Raw genomic sequence first — 19,839 nt, 5'->3', positions numbered from 1 at the left:
GAGCTCACTCTCTGCACTGCTAGCTGTATAGACATGTCTACACTGGGCATGTGGCTGTTAAGCACCCACTATTGGCCCAGCATGAATTATCCTAACGGTGCTTTCTCTTTAAAAAAAATCTCCACTATGCTTTCCATTTGATCTTTAATGTTCTTGTAGCAACCCTGTGGGAGAAGAATCGCACCCCCAGTCCCCAATTTCCCTTTAAAAAAAACCAAAAAACAACAAGGTCTCTGTAGAGGGTACCATACTTTAGAGACTGGTATTAAACCCTCTAGAGCCTGTGGGAGAGTGAAAGTCTCTGGAAGCATTCTGCAAACTGTAAAGTGCCCCATGAAATGAAGGGCATGGGAGAAAAGGTGCCTCCACGCGGAAGACTCACTGGTACCCCAGACCTTACGCATCACAATAGGGGATTTCTCGCACTGTTGTCACGGTGTGGTTTCAGGTACCTGTGAAAAATTATGGTAATTAAAATGTAATTTGGAATCCCCTGTTGGCTCACAGCAGCTGGTCCAGATGTAGGAGGCTGGGGCTGTCCGTGCTGGAACAAGCTAAGGCTTGTTAGGGGTGTCACTTTGTCCTGCCCTTTGTGTTGCTGAGGAGAAGGGTGGGGGCAAGAGATACAGCAGCTATTTTTATATCGTTCACGTCATGTTCAGCATTACTGGATGTTTGTGGTTGGGTCCCTGTTTAGCCTCAGCCGGGAAGAGAGAACTCCCTTTGCTGCCTTGGTCTGTATGGAAATTCAAGCTCATACCCCTTGGGTTTATATATTTGTCTAAAGCAGAGGGACCTAAAGTGACCGTACAGTTCCCCTGGATAGGTCAGAGTTGTCTTATTATCAGGGCTTAGATTTTCCAGGGCTCTTCAGACGCAAGGAACCAGGTCCCCATCCACTCCCTCATCCACTCCCTTATTGTATTCAACAGATGGGTTTTCAGTTTGAGATACATGCCAGATCTTTTCCCAGGTACTTGCAAAGTGACGTTGACCTTTGAACAGTGCAGGGGTTAAAGGCGCTGGGCAGCCCCTACCCAATGGAAAATCCATGTGTAACTTTTGACTCCCCCCAAACTTAACTACTCATAGCTTATTACTGTTGACTGGAAGCCTAATAGGTAGCATGAACAGTTGATTAATGCGTGTTTTGTATGTTATGTGTATTATATACTGTACTTTATAATAAAGTGAGCTAAGAAAAGGAAATGTTACTAAGAAAAACCATAAGGAAGAGAAAATATATTTATGGTACTGTGCTGTAAGAAATCTATGTAATAAGTGGACCTGTGCAGTTCAAACCCGTGCTGTTGAAGGGTCAGCTGTATTACCCCTCAAGGATTTCATGGTCTAGTTGGGGAAATGGAAAGGAAACCCTGAATTTGGCCTATGCAAGCCACACATATATGTTGGGCTTTATTGTAGGTACTGCATTGTCTTAGAAGGGGCCCAGGCGTGGGAACATGGAAGAGGGGCACTGGGATCAGGGAATGTTGGAGGCAGCTTCCTGGAGGATGCATTTGAGTTGTAGGAGTTGACTTAATGAATCGGGGGACAAGAGGTTCCAAGTATGTATTTTGGTTTTATTTGCCACAGGGCTTCATTTGTATACATACATGATATTATGAGTAGTTATAGTCATTGTATCTTATTTTATTACCCAGTTGAGGTCCTGGGATTTTATTTTTATACCCAAAGGGCGCGCGGTCTTTGAAAAGTTTGAGAAAAAAATGCCGTGTGTCAGCCAAGCCCTTGTTGCTTCAGAGGTCAGAGATGGGAGGTCAGCCACACAAAGCCTGCCCTTGAAGTCTCTGCCTCTCCGGGCCTCTTGGCACTTCCGGCACCTCTTCCTGCTAAAAGGGCAGACCAGAGTGGGTTATGGCATAGAAGGGGTTAAAACAAATGGTTCCCCAAAGCCTGCGCCCCGGCGTGTGCACCAAGCCCGAGCGTGTGTCATGGGATCGGGCATCTGGTCTACCTGCGTATCCTGCTGATTGAGGCATGTGGCCTGGGGGTGACAAGGCTGCTGGTGATCCCTCCGTGAAGACCGACTGTGGGATCTGTTGGAGAATGGAAGTATACAGAGCAGAGCACTTAGCTGGAGGCAGCCCGGCATGTCAGGGCTACTTCAGAGCAGGGGCTCACATCTAGACCTTGCAAGAGTACTGGTTCCTTGTCCTTTCCGCTTCCACTGTTTATATGCGTTCAAGTATGTGACGTAGTTTCTGCCAACCGAGCATCCAGCAGAGCCTCTCTCTACCACCACGCCCTGGGAGGGGTGTTGAGGAGGCCAGTGAATACAGTGCAGTCCTGCCCCTGGGGTAGCTGACGGTTCTGCGTGGTCCTCCTGCAGATGGCCAAGGGGCCTGACACGACATCTGCCTTCTGGGGACCCTCTGCAGATAGCTGGAGTGTCTCGGAGTGTCCCCACCATCCTTGCGAACCACATGCTGACACTGCAGCATGCCAGCCCTGTCCTTGGTGTGGGATTATTTGCAGTTAGTATTCCAAATGTCAAGTTCCCCTTGACTTGATCTGAGCAGACGAAACAAAATGGCAGACAGATTAGAAGGGGCTTGAGAAGCCTTTTCGGATTTGAAAACCTTCCTTTGTTGACTTTGAGAAGCTGCTGAACCAGGCCAGTCTGCAGAGGCAGGGACATCTGCCAGGTGCCCATGGGCTCTCTGGGCTTGGGAGGCTCTGGCTGGTGCTGGCTTTTTTCCTCCAGGTGCCTGGCAGCTGGGGTGCCCACTGAGCTTGGGCAGGAGTTGAATCCAGTTCCTTCTTGTTAGTGCCCCCAGAGCAGGAGGGGAGGTGAGGAGCTGGGGCCTCTGAGGGCTTTAGGGCAGGTTTGGGTGGGTCCCCGAAGACAGGGGGCCATGTCAGGCAATATCTGTTTAATCTAGACTTGTATTTGCCTGCCTGCTGCGAAGACCCAGTAGGTAAAAGGGAACTCGATGGCTTACTGTATTGCAGTTCCTCTGAATGTCTGGGGAAAGGTTTAAATAGTGCTCACCAAAGACGCGGACGTTCCTGGCTAGAACCCGGGTATCATTGCTAGAAGAACCTTAGGGATGGTCCCCTTCATTCCCTCCCTTCTGCAGTTGTGGTAGCTGAAGCTCAGAAAGGTTAAGTAATCTGCACAAAGCCACACAGGAAGCAGTGGGGCTGGAATTTGAGTAGTCTGTCCGGCTCTAGCGCTCGTACTTGTCCCATGATGTCACATTGGCTCTTGCTCCCAGTCCTCCCTTCTCTGAGACTCATTTGTCCTGCCCTTCCCCCAACTGCTTCCTTTTCCTGCCTGCATTCCCCAGGAATCCCTCTGCGGGTGCTGCTTCATCCAGCTTGGGAGAAGTACGAAGAACTGGAGGGCTGAGTGAGAACCCAGCCCCCAGCCGCTTCCCTACCACCTTCCAGGGTACAGAGTGCTTGTCCTACAGGATTGTGCATGTATTCTTGTCTGCTGAGGACAGGCCAAGATGAGTTTCCCTCCTCGTTGGGCCATTCAGGGTACCAGAAAGGGTTTGTGGAATTGCTGTGTCTGACCTCAGGGGAGATAGACTTTATGCGCGAGGCTCTGCAGACTGTGGCCGGGCAAGTTTTAAGTCTGGCCGCACACCTGATCTTAAACCCTATCCTTAAATCTGCCTCGGTGCCCTGCAGCCACTGTAGGACAGATTGCATAAAGTTTCTCTTGCCTAAAGGCTTTTGACAATGGCCCCCAGTCTCTGGACCCAGAGACTGAGAGGTAGTTTTCGCTTTTCTCTCCTTTTCTTTGCACACTTACGCACAAATGCCTTTTGTCCCCAGGAAATGCAGCTTTCTCAATCCCCATCCTGGAAATATCAGCGGAATGTAATAAATCTGATTTGTGTTTATGTTGAAGAAATGAAACACATTTCTGGGGAGGAATGCGGTGGAGGCCTTGAGAAGGGGCTGTGTGAAAGCGTGGTACTCCCCCTCCTTCCTGATAGGACTCTGGTAATAAGAGCTGTCTCCTGTGTTCTGCTGTTGGGCAAACAGAAGGCAGAGCTGGCCAGGGCCCCTCACAGCTGCGGCTGTCACCTTCTCAGTTCCGAGAGTCCGGCTTCTCTGGACCCTGTACCTTCTCGGGGATTGCAGTTCTTCTGGGGACAGCGCCCCCGTGCTGGTTGAGTCAGAGCTGATTAGCGAATCCTCCCCGTTCTCATTCCAGGTTGAAAACAACAGGATGAAATTTAATAGGCATAAATGTAAAGTCCTGTATGTGGGTTCAAAAAAAAAAAAAAATCAACTTCACAGGCACAGGACAGGGAAGCTTCATGTGAACAAGCGAGCGAGAAAGTGACCCTTGGCTGTACCTGACAGTTGGTTCTGCGGGCCAGTGGTTGGCCGTCAATGAAAGAGAGTAACGCAGGCTCACTGAACAAGGATCACGTCCAAAAGGAGGATGATGATGTTGTTGTTAATGACTTGTAATAGTAGCTAGTGCTTCACATGCATTATCATTGCACCCTTAAAGTCATCCTTTGAGGTAGGGCAGAGGATCCCCTGTTTTGGGAAGAGGCAACCCAGGCTTGGGAGACTAAGTTACTTGCCCAGCGTCACACTGCAAGGAGGTGGAACCCAGAGCCTGTGCTACCTGGAGCGAACTAGAGGGTCAGCAGATGGCAGAGATTCTGAATGAAGAAATGCCGAAGGAGGGGCGCCTCGGTGGCTTAGTCGGTTGTGTGTCAGACCTCGGCTCAGGTCATGATGTCACGGTTCGTGAGTTCAAGCCTTGCATCTGTGCTGACAGCACAGAGCCCGCTTTGGATCCTCTGTCTCTCTCCCCCTCTGCCCCGCACCCACTAGTTCTCTCCCCACCCCCCCCGCAAAAGTAAAGGGTAATAAAAAATATATATGTTATATATATTATATACGTTATATGTTTTATACATTACGTATGTTATATATTACATATATATTTTATATATATATATATAAATATATATATGTTACATACATATGAGGAAGAAATACCAAAGGAAATACTAGCGGTTAGCTTGAAGGCAGTTTTAATGATGCTTGACTTTTGTTCAGTCCCCACTGTGTGCCAGGCACCGCGCTAAAGAATTTATACGTATCAACTCCGTTACTGCTCTGTTTTATAGATCAGGAAACTGAGGCACAGAGAGGTTAAGTAAGTTGCCCAAAATGATGTAGCTTGTGAGTGGCAGATACAGAATTCAAACCCTGATGATCTGGCTTGGAGGTGTTGCTGTCTAGGCCTCGCAGCCTTGGAGAGAACCAGACTGGCCAGCGTGGGGGCAGTGGGTGGGGAAGGAGCCGGCTGTGCTCTTTGTTCTTTGAGGCAGCCTGTCTGCAGGACGCCCTTGTGTTTGGATCCAGGGCAGAACCACAGCCTGCGGGTGGATGTATAAATAGGCGAGGCTTCTGCTCTCCTGAATCTGGACACCAGGTGGTCACGGAATAGGCCCCTTGAGGGAGGGAGGTAGTGAGCTCCCCACTGCCGGGTGACTGCCCACCCCTCAGGGATGCCCAAAGAGGCGGGAGGGCTGAGGGGACCACCTGTGCGGGCCACGAGAGTTCCCCGGGGCCCCTCCGTGTAGCTGGCTGGCTCCCAGTCCTTTGTTGAGGACAAGCCCAGCTTTCCTGGCACATCCCCCACCCCCAGGCAGTGGCATGTCCCCGTGGACCACTAGAGGGGAAGTGACCGGGTGTCCGCCGGGTCCAGCCTGCCCTATTAGGAAGCCCGGGCTGTCAAGCCGGGCAGAACTGCTGACGGAGGCACTGGGAACAATGCTGCGTGGGAGGAGGCGTGTGCGTGTGTTTGCTCGCCTCCTGACCCGAGTGCCAGCAGTGACACATTTTATTTGTCCCCTCTGGTCCCCTGTGGGCATTCAGCCTGACTCTCTGATAGATCTGACTCCCACTTGGGCCCCCTGTCCTGCTGTAGCTTTGGCTATAGGGCAGGGGAGCCAGTCAGCAGGCTCTGGTCCCTCCTGATGCCAGGGCTTACCTGGCCTCCTCAGAGTTCTCACCAAGGAACCCCGGGAGCCCGTCACCTCCTTGTCTCAGGCACGGAGAGGCGAAGTGACTTATCGGAGACCATGTAACCAGCACGCACGGCAGAAGGCACAGTCAGGCCCTGGAAACTGGAAATGGGGGTTGAAGGGGCCTTCGAGATCATCTTGTCCAGCCCTTTCATTGTACGAATGAGGAAACAGGGCCCACAGCTGCACCTTGACCTGGCCGAGGCACGGCTGGTTGTCAGTGGCAGAGCCGGGACTAGAACCCAGGTCTCCTGGCTCCAAATTCTCGGTCCTCTCCCTTCTGCAGCCCCCTCCTCCACTTTGGGTTTCCTCACATCTCAGTTCTGCTGCTGCTTCCCCTGCAGGGCTGACTGATGCAGTGGTTGTGGCTCCCACCCAGGCTTCCCTTCCCATACTGCCGCTGTCGCCTTCCTTGGCCGCCAGTGTCTGATTATCCCCGTTGTCACTTCCTTTGCCTCCCAGGACTGGTAGCAGCAGCTGGTTTACAAGAACTTAGCTGAGTGGAAGGAGCGCGGGCTTAGCTAGGCAGCTTTGGGATCCAGTCACAGCTCTTCTTCCACTTGTGAGATGTGTGACCTTGGGCAAGTTGCTTAACCTTTCTGAGCCCTGGTTTCTCATCTGGGAGATCAGATGATTTGGACCTTCCAGCCCTGCAGGTCTGTGAAAAATGTTTTTCAAGAGAGTGAGTGAGACCCACGCGGACCTGTGGTTGGAGGCTCTTGGGAAGGGCAAGGTGGCGTGGGCTGGTGGGAAAGGCCTGTGTTGGGGGGTATAGGGCATGCATGTGTTTAGAGTTCTGGCTTCATCAGAGGTCTGGTGCCCTGGTTGGGTGCTGGTGGGCACTTGGGGCAAGGGACCCCACCGTCCTTGGCCCCTTCTCTGCCAGTTCTTCCTCTTTCTTTGCACCCATGCTGTGGGTGACACTGCTTGTCCTTGGTGGCGGCTGCCCAGGGTAGAGAGGTTCCTGGTGGAGGGTTGGCCAGCTGATTGGCATGGCCTTGGGGCAGGCATGACAGCCAGGCACAGGTAGGAGCCAGATCTTGTGACCTCTCCCCTGCATTGGATGCCACCGGATTTTGTCGTGGGAGGAATGCCAGCCCTCTTATTAGGCCCGAGGGACCCTCTACTCCATGTGAGACCACATGTGTGAGATGGAGGGAGGGGAGTTAGAGTTAAACCAGGAGCCCCTGGCCTCTTGTGACTGCTCAGTCCTATAGTCCTGTCAGCTGTTTACACGATTTTCGTTTTTCGGCTTTTGCCTTGGCTGTGAAATTGCACTGTTTTCTGAACTAATCCTGTTTCGTGTAACCCAAATCCAAGTATCTGGATGTGAAGGGCAAGCTTTTTTTCCCCTCTTCCTTAACAAAGGCTGTCCTAGGCAGTAGCATCTGGAAATGATTCAGCATCTGGTCTAAGTATTGTGTACATGCATGGACACACTTCCATGGTATAATGTGCCCTCACCCAGATAATATGCCTTTGTCTGTCCAGCCAGGCACATACCTGTGCTTCTTTCTATATAGGCGACTTTACATACAGAGGTCATCTTATTGGGACGTATGCTTAGGTGCGAACACACGTATGAAGGTTTATTTCTACTTAGAATGAGGAAATATTCAAAGGCTTGATGTATAGAAAAGCATTTGCACTGATGGATGTTGATGTATTTTTCTTCGCAAAGTTTAATAAACCATTTAACAGTGCCTTCAGTGACTGTAATTAGCTGATTCTTCATTGTTCCCAAGCTCTGCCTTAGCAGGCATCCCAGGACCCCGTCCCCACTGCTAGTATGGCGATTCCCCACACAGAGTTGGGTGCTCTGGAGAGGCGGCACAGTTCAAGGTGAGGTGCGTTGGCCCTCTGTTAATGGTGTGCCTTTGCCCTCTCGTATTGCTATGGGTGGGAGCCTGTCCTGGGTGATTTCTGAGCTGGTTGTGTCCTTCACATTTAGGCTTGGGGGGTGGAATGCTTTGATGGCACAAGGTTGGGGCCTTCGGTTATGTTGACATCTGATCTGTGTCAGCAGATAGAACTTGTATCCTCACCATGGGCGTGACGGGCAGAGGGCATTGAGTACCTCTGTTCACTCTAGTGGACGATGACCAGGGAGCGGTGAGATGACCTGTAATGGTGGAGAGGATGTTCCTTGGGAAAAAGGAAGGGGGTCAGCCTTGCTCTCCCTCTTCACCTCAAGAGACTGCTGGTAGGCTGATGGCTGGTAACATCTTAGACTCAATTCTGGGAAGAATTGGGTAACCACCAGGGTCAATGACACAGGGACAGATGGGTGGTCTGGGAGGAGGCACGTGGAGAGCTGTGCTGGATGACCCCCCCGGGGGGGGGGTGCATTATTAACTCCCCTTTGAACTGCAGGGGAAGGTGGGGCTGTAAGGTCAGGTGGGGTTGGTAACCTCTCCCTCGCGGTCACCACCAATCCTCACTTGCCTGGCACCATTGCTTGGGGCAACCCTCCCTCCGTGGTGGCCGCAGTTTATTGATTGTTGTTCTTTTCCGTTGACAGTGGAGTTTGGCCCAGGTCTCCCTCTGGCTCAGGTGTGATGGAGAGCCCACCAATGACAACCCTTGAGAGCAGTTTCCTGTAGGTCGTCACGTCTGCCCTCTTTACTTTGGGGGCTGCCTGCAGCGAGGGATTGATGCAGGTCTCTTTTCTCCTTTGGTTCAGAGTTCTGGTATGTGTGCATTAGGGACCATATGATATCTGAACTGGGATACTTTTATAACCAGGCCGTGCTGTGTATGCATCAGTGTGCTGGCAGCGGGTGTAAACCCGGTCGTTTGGGAAGTTCCTTAGTGTATGTTGAAGGCTCTCCCCTAGCTTATGCGACATTTGACCAAAATCCACCCAAAAAGTAATGCAGGCGTCCTCTCCCTTGCCTGCCCAGCCCTACAGCCTCATGTGAACGGTGGGGTGAGGAGGACAGCCACCAAGGCCATCGCCTTCCCTGGTCCTGAGGGAGGTGAAGCTGGGGCAGCTGTTTGGTGTAGCACATTGCTGCCATGGCATCCAGATTCCTAAGAAGCAGGGTCGGGGCGGTGGGGATGAGGGGCTCCCTGCTTGGGACTGTGCCTTGGAACAGTTGACGGGGAGCTGGATCCCTGAATTGAGTCTGGAAAAATGTTTCTGGTGAGCCCTCGCAGTGCCTGTGGCCTGCTGGAGGTGAGTTCGGCTCCCCTGCATGGGGCCTGGGCTAAGCCTGGGGGCCCGGGTCGGAGGCAGGGGCTCTGACAATGGACCGAGCGTGGTTGTGAGCTCCAGCCTGGCCGGCTGTCTGGCTGCCTCCGAAACATAACTCAATATCGATTGTGCAGGAGGCCCAGCCTCTGTCACATGCAGTAATCCTTGCTCCACAGCAGGCATGCTCCTTGAAGGGAGAAAGGAAGCGGTTTTGTCCCTGGTACAACACGTCTTTAAAAATGCACCTTGATTTAAGATTCTGCTTTCTATAGCATATTTTAAAATGTCAGAAAGATAAATATGCAGCCTTTTTAATGTGTCTGCCTTGAACCGAATCATTCACTCTCGGGGTCACAGGCACATTCAGACTCCCCGCCACCCTCCTGCCTTCGATGGTGTGTCCATCTCTCTTCCAGGAGCCGAGTTTTGGTGGGGCCTGGGGACTAGGCTCTCGAAGTCCCTTTCTTCCGGAAGTCCGGGAGATACATTTGTTTCCCCAGCTTTGAGTCTGCTAAAGCTGTACAGAGAGTTTCCAGAATATTTTTTGGAACTTTACTGTTGGACTTGTGAAACAGGCACTGGCTTCTAGCTGCTTCCATATGGGGACCCTTCTCACTTCCCGTGAAAACCCACCAGCCAGAGGATCTAGGGAGGGAAAAAATGTACGTTCCAGCCCTGGGCTTCCAAGACAGGCAAACACTGGCTCCCTGTTCCAGTAGAACTTGGAGGAAGTTAGGCCTGGTGGGGTCAGGGGAGCCCCCCATTCTTGTGGTGGTACGGGGCATCGCAATTCCAAGGTTGGGTAATGGCACCTTCGAAGCTCAGTGAAGATTCTGGAGGGGGATTGAACTATAGGTGAGGGAGATGCCATCAGATCAGTCTGTGGGGTTTATATCCTTTTGTCATTGTGTGTGGCTTTTTATAAAGGATACCCTGGCAATCTAGCAGTTGATTTTCTCCCTCTCAGAAGGAGCTGGAGGAACCCAAGGGGTTTTCAAGATGGCGAGTGAGGACGTCAAGACATTGATTGTTACACTGGTTGAAGAACTTAGAAACCCCAGGGGGCAAAGCTGCCTTCTGCCTGAGGGAGAGCTTGGGGGGGGGGGGCTTCTGGTTTGACAGGTAGTCATGCTCAGTTAGGTCTGAAATGAACCTGGAGGATGCTGTCTACACCAGCCTCCACCATGTATAGAGATGAGGTGCTGTGACTTGGCCAGGGCCATACAGAAGATCAGCAGCTGAGCCAGAAGCTTTTAGTCGCCTTGCTCTATGGTCTCAGGTGGGCCTGGCCTGCGACTCAGCGGTGCTGGTCGTGGCATGTGGACAGAGCTCTGGCAAACACCTGGCTCTTGCCGGGCCCCTGCCCTCTTCTGTCTCGGTGGGTTACATCCCCGAGGACTGTCCCTTTGGCATCGTGGACCTCGCGTGTGCCGATCACCCCCTTGCTGGGCCCCAGTGTGTTGCTCACAGAGCACAGGAGAGAGGAGGGGAGGGCAGGGCCGACCGCCTGGACAGAAGTCCGGATGACCGGACAGCAGAAGGGGAGGCTCCAGGGGAAGAGCTTCCGTTCTCCCGCCCAGTCCCCGAGTCGCTCTTCCTCTTCCCCTACAAACCATTTTGAGGATCATAACATTTATCATGAGCTTTATTATGGGAGACTCTTCTTCATGTTTAAAAATAAACGCTGGCTTACGGAACTATATTTGGTACATGGAAGCCGTTTGCATGTAAATGTGCTTAAAGGACACTGCTTTCTTTAAGATGTAGAGTGAGCCCCAGCTAGAGGGGCGTGCTGGGGTGGGCTGCGGGAGGGACCCCGGGGTCTGCCTCGCTCAGGACAGTTGGCTTGTAGCCCTCAGTCCCATTGAATCTGTCCTTCCTTCCCCAGGGACAATTGCAAAACAGGATAACTGGTGCTTAAAAATTCATAGAAAATGTTTCTTATCACAACGTCATAATTGTTATGACTCAGAAAAGTAGAATTGCCATTCCACTCTGCCTGTCTGCCCTCACTTTTGTTGCCTACCGAGTCCCCAGCAGCAGCTGCAGAATCATAAAAGAGAGAGAGAGCGAGCGAGAGAGAGAGAAAGAAAGAAAGAAATCCAGGGCAATGCTTTATTTATGTTAACGGCTACATTTGACTTGAAAATTCCGTCCCCTGAGCCTTGGGGTCAGCACATTACAGAGTGATTGATGGCTGTCAGGAGCCGGCAGGGCGGCAGATTGCAAAGGGGGAAGCGGACATCATCGGACAGATGATGCCGTGGCTTTCGGGGGCTTAGCAGAACCCAGACCTTGAAAGGAACGCAATGGAAAACAAAAGCAGTTGGAGAACTCTGCTTTGGGCCCGGCCTTTTCCTCTTCTCTTTCTTTCCTTTTCCCTGTCTTTTCTGCTGAACACTAGGAACAGGGCGGGGGCACCCCACCATACCAACACACCCCAGAATGTATCGCTGTTGGGGTGATGCTGTGATAAGACCCTAGAGAGGCCAGGCCCAAGATGGTGTGCCCTCACCTCCACGTGTCTGAGTCGTGTTTACAAACCAGGGGCTCTTCCCCCAGGTCACCTCTTGGTGAGAGCCCCATAGACATCTTCTTGTCCCCCACCTTCTCCTTGGCCCCATTTCCGAGGTCCAAAAACCAAACACAGGAGGACCACCTCTTCTGGCAAGTTGTTCCCACCCTACGATCCAGGCTACTTCGGATTATGTTTCCAGAGGGCTTTCTGGCTAATCCTTGTGTATTTTCGCCAGTGGAAACAAATGGTATTGGACCCACAGGCCTGTTTACAGATGGGGAGACACGGGAATGATGGAGGAGCTTTGAATTTTAAACATTAGCTAATGAAATTGCAGACGGGGGCACTGGGTGGAACAGCCTGGGTATTCCCATGAAACAGTTTGTAGTCAGTTGTGAGGAAGAGAAGCAGGCCGGCTCGCTCGCTCGCTCGCTCGCTCGCTCCACGGATATTTCTGGAGCCCCTACTGGGTGCCAGGAGCCACATACAGAAAGAGCTCTGCGTGCTGCCCTGGGGTGTCCCAGCCTGAGTAAATAGAGAGTGTGCACGAAACTTTGCAGGGAAGAGGGTGGAGGAGGGCGAGTCTGATACTTCCCTGAGTAGGAGGGTTAGGAGCCCGGCCCTGCTGGAAAAGGGAAGGCACTTGGGGAGGGCCCTCTGGGCAGATGCTGGTGGGATGGGCATGTGGAGGAGATGGAGGCGAGGCTGGGGCAGCGTGTGGCTGCTTTAGAATTGGACCGCCTGTCCCCAGGCGCGGGCAGGATGGCGGGTGGCTGCAGTTCGTCATTTCCCCTGCCTCTGCCTCCCCCGCCTTGCTGCTCTTGTGCAGTTGTGTTGGAGACAGAACTGGCTGTTCATTCATCCGCTAATTGTTTTGATAAGAGACTCTAATTATCCACTGCGATCATCAGATTACCGTGAGCTCCAGGAGGGAGATTGGAGAGTTTGAGCCCACTGCTGCAGCCACAGCAGCACCCTCTCCCAGAAAGGGACCCAGCGTATGTGCTCTCTGTGCCCCTAGCCCTCTGTGCCCAGTTCCCAGTCAGTGCCCACTGAGCCATCGCGTGGAGGTGTCCCAGATGGCTGGGGTAGGCCCTGGAAATCCACTGGAAAGCACAGCCCTGATGTCAAGCAGGACTTTCCCTTGGATTATCTTTGCCACTGTGTTAAGTCCACAGATAAGGGTTTGGTTCTAGGGATTTCAGAGTAAGGTGAGGAGTGTGGAGAAAATCAGAGGAGAAGCAGTAATGCCTGTAATGAATTCACATCAGCGGTAGAGACATTCAAACACCTTTTTGGACCGTTTGATTAAGTTCTATTACATGTGATTTTGGTATAAAGAGAGCAACAGGCAAAAAACAACCAGGAAGTCAGATTATAAATTAATCCAGTAATCGAATCCTCCAGCAAAGGTAATGGGGAATGATGGTGTTGTAATTGATCTGATACGGACTTTCACATCAGTGGGAGCTACAGAGTGAGGGAGCATCTCGCCTTGGGACGATGATCACGATCGTGATCGGGTATGTCCTACGGAGGGAGAGATTTGGCGTGGCCCCAAGGGATTGTTGGAGAGGAGGAGGGTTCCACTGTCAGTGACTCTGTCTGCCTTCATTCAGGCAATGTCTGTAGCTCCCAAATGAGCCAGGGCAGGCCTGGGCTGTGGGGATCTGGCTGGGGTTTGGAGGGGTGGGCAGGGATGGTTGCCCACGTAAGTCACATCCTGGTTCAAGACACTGGGCTGCCTTGTATGCCAGTATCTGAGGCTCTGTCTTCCCATTGATAAGACGGTGCCACAGCAGGTGATGTCTGAGTTCCCTCTCGCCTCTACTCTCTGTAGTCCTTTTGTTCTCGAACCCCCAACTCTCCCTGCCCTGACCAGGAAGCCAGAGAAGTTAAGTTCAGCTTTCCTTAGTTCCCCAGCATCGGCTGCTCCCGTTTTTTTCCCACCTCCTAGAAGAGGGGGGCCGACTCTGTGCCCTGGCTCTCCCGTTGTCTTCACATTTGGGGCTCAGCTAGCTGGGAAGTTTGGCAACACGTCAGGCCATATATCTTGTAAACCGCCCTCCAGAAACGACCTCGTTTAGCAGATTTACAGATGTAGTGGGCCTGCCTGTTCTCGGGGGCTGCCATACTAAATCACGGCAGGTCCACTGGACTTGGACGCCTCAACACAGAACTTTTCAAAAAATTTCAGGCAGGATATATCACTGCCCCATTAACTCCTTGCCATTAATCTACCTCTCCTAAAAACCTGGAGTTTTCCCCAAAGCACTGGGACTTGGTGAAAAACGGGCCTATTTGGTAAATTCTATAAATCAGGCCGGTTTTCTCCTCGGCTCGCTCCCCAGCGGGCCTGCCTCGATTGCCTCGGGGATGGAATGCCAGGTGGGCCAGTGAAGCTGCAGCCTGGCAGGGTTTTTAGGGAGTGTCCTGGGGACGGACACTGGCCTTGAGAGTTGGGGCTGCTGCTCTTTCTCCATCTGACCCGCGAGATCCTGGAGTGAGCACTGTTCCTAGGGCAGGGACTAGGGCTGTCATCAGTGGGGGTTGCCAGAAACCGCAGCGGCCCCTGTGGTGGCACAGAGGCTGGCAAGGGAATGGGGCCCTGCCAGGGGACTGTCTGGAAGGGGCAGACCCCTTCCCTCATCCTTCCCTGATTGCCGAAGACAGGTTTTGTTCAGACGGGGCTCTGTCCACGGCTTGAAGACTGTTGAGAGTCTGTCCCCATGTCTGGGGTCCGTGAGCTGGCTGGGGCTTTGGAGCTCTAGACCTGAGCGTGAATGCTAGCTTTCTTGATCACTAACCACAGGAATTCAGGGGTATTTGAAAAGAAAAGCTGTGACTTGGAAGAGTGGGACCTAGGATGAGTAAAAGGAAGAACAAGAAGGGACAGCTGTGATCTCCAAGAAACAAGTTCCGGTATCCCACCTCCCCCCTTCCTTATCCCAGCTCCTCATTGGGGGGGTAGAGCACATTCAGCAAGCATGCTTGAGGATTAAATGAGATGGTTCTTGTAAAACACTTAGCATGATACCTTTCAATAAGCGATAGTAAGTCTTATGGGGGAGCACAGAGGCATACCTGCCGCACCCCACGTGTTTATCCTGCTGAGGTGGGCCCATGCTAGCCTGAAGGGGAGTGACTCTCGTTTTTGCCAGTTCCCTCCCCTCAGTCTTGCAGCCTTCTTATGGGTAGAACTAGGGTTAGACGGTTTCTGTAGGCCTTGCAGGGTCAGTACATTTCACCTCTTAGAAGTGGATGAATTCACTTCAAGGCTCAGCTGTCACTGGAATCCAGGCTTCTGGAATCCACGATGGAGCCTCTCCCCCAACCACCCACCGCCTCTGCAGGCCTTCTCCCTGCCCTCAGCTTGCCTGAAGGCAGGTAGTACAGCAGGTGAGGCCAGGATCAGTCCTCTCCTGCCTGTTGGGACAGGGTCTGGCAAGCAGGCTGGGACAGGAGGCTGGAGCACCACCTTATCCAGGGAAGATGGGGAACCTCATTCCAACAGGATGCCTTGGCATCCTGCCCTGCTGGAGGAACTGGTTTCCAGGGCCTGGCTCCCAGCCCCACCTGCTGGAGGGGTCCTGGAGGCTGGGGACATGGATCTTGTCTGTTTCTCCTTTTTTGGCAAAAGTACCTGTTATCTGTGCATCTCTTGACCTTTTACAGAGCTAATTAAGCCCTAGAGGCAGAGTTTTGGGGGCCTATTTTTTTTTTCCTTTGTCAACTAAAGCGTAATTTTAGATCCTCTGGGAGCTTAATTGACTTGCTCCAGGGCTGACCATTGGTTCCCTGTGCTGGGATGGGGTGGGGGAGGTTTAAGGACCCTGGACCTCTCTTCTCTGCCCTCCCTGTTATTTTGTTCTAATAATTCAGATACCTTGCCTTTTCCTTGTCCTGGAAGCCTGGAGTCTCCGCCCGAGTTCCTTGAAAATCGTAGGCTAGGGTTCAGTGAACAGACCTGTGGAGTGTAAGTCATTATTTATCAGTATTATCCCAGAAGGCAGGGAATCTGTCTGTTTTTATTCCCAGCCCCCTGGAAGGTGCCGGGTGTAATTTTGGAGGAAACCAGTGATTGTATGGGGTGTTTGCCTATGACACACGCTGTGTTGGTCTTTCAAAGCCACCGGGTAATGCTGGTTGACTTAACACTTGAGGCAAAGTGGGTTGCTGTTTTTTTCTGAATCTGGCTTATTTGATTGGGTAGGGTAGACAGCCGACTTATTTCTTGGAGACCACAGCTGTTCCTTCTTGTTCTTTCCTTTGCCCATCCTAGGAAAAGGGGCCTTGCCTTCTATATCTCTTTAGTACACACCCTGTGTTCCCGCTTGATTGGGCCTTTTGGTATTTGGTAGGTGCCATCTTGAATTTATGTGCCAAATACATTAGTAGGTGGTATTGATAAGAACGAACTGTGTTGTGGGTCCTTGAGGGACTGGCCTGCTGGCCCAGATCCAAGAAGGCTGGCCATTGTCATTGCTGGTGGCTACTGGCCATGGCTGCTCATGTGCATATGCCTCAACCCACCGAAGCCTTCCAGTTCCCCCAGCCACAAAACTTTACTGGTTGTGCAGCAGCACACCTCCTAAGACCCCAAGTCCATACGGTTCTTCAGTCCACATTAACACTGTCCATGACCCCCTTACTGCCCGAGACTGTATTACTCTCTTGCGCCTGGCCTGCCTGTCCCCAGCCAGCCACAGGAGAGATAGCAGATCCTTGTGACCAGACCAGAACCTTCCTGAACAGTGATCTCATAAACTGTGCCTTGGGAAGGCTGGAACCAGGGCCGAAGCTGTGTCCCATCTCCAGGCACGGATGTCAGGTAGACCTAATTTTTCAGTCCCAGAGCTTTGGAGGGTAGAGCAGTTTGCATTCCATTTTCCCAACCCCTTTCCCGACCGGCTTTCTGGTTTTATCTCCAGGCAGCCGAACACTGCATAAAACATCATGGCTTTAATCTCTTCCTTGCTTACCCAACCCCTTCCCTTTGTAGGCCAAAGGCCTCAGACCCCGTCACTGTCCGCTGTGGGGAACACTCTGTCCATTTTTGTCGTGGTGGTCTTCAGCTCCCTCTCCTTCATTCTGCTCTTTCTAAGCAGAGCGGCACATTGTAGACACTCCAGTATGTTTGAATGAGTGAATAATAACTAGTCTGACATCCTTGGAGGGCTTACGGGCCGCGGGTCAGCACACCAAAGTTATACACACCTTCATTTGATTTGCACAGCAGCTGTCTGGGTTTAGCATCCATTCCCCCATCTTTCACAGGAGGAAGAAGCTGGGGCTCAGGCAGGTGAAGGCCCTCCCAGGCCCCAGAGCTGCACCATTGTTTGTGCAGATCCATCCAGAAGAGCCTCCGCCGCATCTGGGGAGTATTTAGGTAATGGAATGAGAGCTCTCAGGACAGGAGCAGGGTGTGATGAAAGGGGCCGTGGGATAGAAGCCAGGGATGGACATCATGCAGCCACTGGACCTCAGGCAAGTGTGGAACCTACTTAAGTCCTCAGTTTCTTCACCTGGAAACTGGAGGCACTGGGATGTGAATCAAAACTGCTGCCGGAGTTCTTGTTCTGAAATGTGAGTTGGCCCTCCTGCACCGGTGCCTGGACATCCCTGCTCTCTCCTCGGCTTCAGGATGCAGCTCATGCTCCCCAGCTGGGCCCAGGGCCCTGTGGGCTTAGCGCCTTTGTGCACGGCACCCCTTTTCCCTCAAGCATGAGCAGAGGGGCTTCTCAGAGTTCCCTGGATATGCCATGTTCCCTTGCATCATTGTGCCTTTGCACACGCAGCGTCTTCCACCCAGGGTGCCCGACGCTCCTTTGCTTGCTCGGAGGGCAAGTTTCCCTTTATGACTGGGCTCTGGGTTCTTTTCCCAGCACATCTTTTCTGCCTTCTCAAGGCCCTGCCATTCTTCATTCATCCGCAAATTCCTTGGTTGCATGTCTCCCTTTGCCAGGCGCTGTACTAGTTGCTGGGCTGAGACAGCCTCTAGAGCTCTGCTCTGTGGCTTGAAGTTCTGTGTGATTCCGCCTAGTTTCCTTGAAGTTAGGGCCTGTCTCTGTGGCTCTGCCCCAGGTTCTTAGCACCTGGGTGATGCTCAGGATCCTGCCTGCCCGGTAACTGGGTGTCTTCGGTGGCTTTGAGGCCAGGCCTCTCCTCTCCTTGGTCCTTTTTTCTTTTTCTTTTTTTGAGAATGGGGGCCAGAGCCCAGAGCCAGCATTTCTCATCTTAGAAATTGGCTTTCCTTCTACATAATTTTTATTTGCTGCTATTCCCCAGCCCCCCGGAAGTCACTAGTGATTGTGGTGAATGTCTCTCCCACTGGACTGGAAGCCTCTGGAGGCCAGGGCCACATCTGATTAACCTCCGCTTTGCCTGGTGTGAAGCAGGTACCCAAGTGTCTGTGATGGTGGGAAGGGCAGCAGGCAGCCTCTGGTTGTTGTATTTCGGGTGGGGGGGGGGTGGGGGTCTGTGAGCTGAGAGAGCCCCCCTCTCTCCTGTCAAAACCTGAGAAATTGTGAAAAGTGTGTCCAGACAGTGGGTTTGAAACCAGTCTCCTGAGCACTAGTCTTTGTGGTTGGCTCATTCCTTAGGCTTTTCCTGTACCACCTGCCTCCTTGAAAGAGAAGGGGCCAACCAAAGGACAATAAAAGTACCGGAAACACCATGTCTTGGCTGCCCCCCCCCCCCTTTTTTTTTTTTTTTTCTTCACAACCCTTGTTTACAACCTAATCAATTGATACAGGACCTGCTTTTGGCCATTTTTCCTGGGGGTGGTCATTGTCCCTTCAGAAGGCTGGCGCCTCCCTGGAGGGTTGATCATTAACAGATTCAGAGAGGGTCTGGGTGGTAAAGCAGTAGGTAACAGAGGGGTTTGCACTGGGAGTGGGGGCTATTAAGGATCTTCCTAATTGTTGGGCTAAAGGTGGGTTCAGTGGGTTATGAGGTCCAGCAAGAAGCCGCTGAACTGTGAGGCAGCACACTCCTCCCAGGAGAAGTCCGGTTCCATGCTGCTACGGTTTCTTGTGTGTTTGGAAATTTCCTCCATTAGACGTAAATCCTCAGGACTTTCCGTTACCCCGGTTTATGCCTTCCTTGTCGCCAGCAAAAGCACAGGTCCTGAGTACCTACACGCTGCTGCTACGCGTAGACCTGTAGCCACACAGACCATCTGGTTTACAGTCTGGTTCCTGGAGGAACTTTGGACTGTTGAACGGTTGCCGTGGGGGTGGGAGGGGAGACAGGGGCCTTAGTTCTGTGACCTGGGCTCAAGTCCAACTCATCACGTAGGTGAGAAGAAAGTCAGCTCCCCTCTGAACCCCACTTTTCTCATCTGGAGCCTGGGGGTGAGAATATAGTTCCTTTTCTCCAGGCTGTTGTAAGGATTAGAGAGAATATATGTGGGAGCATCAGACACATACTCAGTGCTCAGTAGTGGTTGGTTCCCTCGTGGTCCTCAACAGCCAGTGTGGTGCAGAAAGCCCAGAACAAGAAGGGTTCAGCCACAGACTTGCAGCATCTCCAAGATTCAGTTTGCTCATTTATAAAACGGAGTGGCCCCTGGTCAGGTTGCTGAGGGGAGATCACGGAAAAAGGTGCCTGGTATATCCTGGGACACACAGCAGCCTTCTCCCTCCTGTCACTCTCTAAATAAGTTTTAAGGCTATGCTAAGTGGTGGAGGTCAGGCTGGTGCAAGCAGTGTTCTAGTCTAGAAGATCTTTGCAGCTGCAGAGCGGAGGAGGGGAAGATCCCTGACTTGAGCTGGGGGTCCGAGAGGCCCCTGGGAGGCAGTGCCACCTCCTTCCTCTAAAGGGACCCTGGAGGGGGTGGGCAGGAGGCTGGGGATGTGGCCCTTTCCCAGCATCCTGTTCCTTTAAGCCTGAGCTTCCAGCTTCCCCACCGGGAGGGGAGGGAGGGGAGACGCCAGAGAGCTGCTTGGAAAGCTTGATCCTCCCCTCCCCCAAGCGCTGGGGGTGTGAAGATGAACTGGTGTAACTACAGCTTGGTGTTTTGGTGTCTGTGAGAAAAGCAGAATTGGCTCAAGCTGCTTTCTCAGTTAAGGGGATTTAAGAAAGGAAAA

General features: G+C 52.3%; 1 protein-coding gene and 1 long non-coding RNA gene across 4 annotated transcripts in view; one reads left to right on the top strand and one right to left on the bottom strand.

The window, feature by feature from the left end:
- The window catches only part of SSBP3 (single stranded DNA binding protein 3), a 165,410-nt gene that overhangs the window by 64,754 nt on the left and 80,817 nt on the right, over positions 1-19,839 (top strand). The window lies entirely within an intron of this gene.
- Positions 1,563-6,504, bottom strand: LOC115520041. The gene is made up of 2 exons (XR_003970677.1): positions 6,002-6,504; positions 1,563-4,240 (listed from the first exon to the last, which is right to left on the bottom strand). It is a non-coding gene; the product is annotated as an uncharacterized LOC115520041 (long non-coding RNA).

This window comes from Lynx canadensis, chromosome C1 (assembly GCF_007474595.2).
Source record: "Lynx canadensis isolate LIC74 chromosome C1, mLynCan4.pri.v2, whole genome shotgun sequence".
Lineage (NCBI taxonomy): Eukaryota > Metazoa > Chordata > Mammalia > Carnivora > Felidae > Lynx > Lynx canadensis.
Note: the sequence above shows the minus strand (reverse complement) of the source record. Positions and strands in the feature narration are given on the sequence as shown.